The sequence below is a fragment of the Varroa destructor genome, unplaced genomic scaffold (genome assembly GCF_002443255.2).
Source record: "Varroa destructor unplaced genomic scaffold, Vdes_3.0 BEIS01000005.1, whole genome shotgun sequence".
NCBI lineage: Eukaryota > Metazoa > Arthropoda > Arachnida > Mesostigmata > Varroidae > Varroa > Varroa destructor.
Window position 1 is genome coordinate 30,464,103 of NW_019211458.1, and position 1,116 is coordinate 30,465,218.

Genomic DNA, 1,116 nt, shown 5'->3' on the forward strand with positions numbered 1-1,116 from the left:
GTGTGTATATATATGTAAATCTTATCCCTTTTGTGATCTCCTCGTTATGACTTCGTCAGCCTTTGTTCTTCTCCACCATCAACCCAGCCTCCTTTCTCTTTTCCATTTGTAACCTTCGGACTTTCAATGTTATTATATGATAATACTTATATTGTTTCACTCACAGATGGATGTAGCATCCACGACTAGAGTTATTAGAAAATGGTACAGATGAGCGGAGGTAGAACATTACATTAGACGTATGCTCAGACCTTCCGCTTGAATACTTCAATAAATAAATAAAAGTTGTGCTAGATAAAAGTAACTCTTAAAGTAATAATAACGAAACGTACATTTTCAAACTTAAATAAAAACATGTCTTAGAATTATTATGCGACCTTAGCCACCGAAGTGGCTGGTATATCTGTACGTAATTAAGATACTTTCCTACAACCGCGATAAACGCAAATCTACATAACGATTTTTTCAAGTACAAAAAATACACCGAGCAGCTATTACATTACAAAATGTTCAAGCGAAAAGGAGATTTCCTCAAATTTACTTCGAAATCGTGCGCCGTGCACGATTCACGTCATCATAAGGGTATCACTCGGACAAGTAAACATACTGTAAATTCCAGTTTAGCATAGAATTCGCTCTACAAATGAGCATGTAGCGTAACACTTTTCTAGGAGACATACACGTACACACTTACAGACGTACAATAATTGCAATTGTTTTTCAACTTAACATACGCGGTAAACACACGTATTCCACTTCTGTTTAACTAAGAATTGCTCTCGTTTTTAGAAAAAATTGTATTACATTTCCTTTGTTGCCTTCATTCATACTACTATGTACAAGTTCCAAAGTCCAAAATCGTTCTGTCGTTGCTTGATCGTTAGACTTTCATTCGCCACCCCCCCGCCCCCCGCCCCATAAGCTATAAATCCCTTTAGTTTTCAAGAGCTATGCGCCCACCCACTCACCATATAGACAAACTCTTATTACACAGTTACATTCAGCACTTCTCTATGCCAATCTATCATATGGGTAGATCAAAATATAACGCGAATTCCTATGTATACGCACACAGGACACTATACGCACATACAAGCACAGGCGTTCGATGGCAAC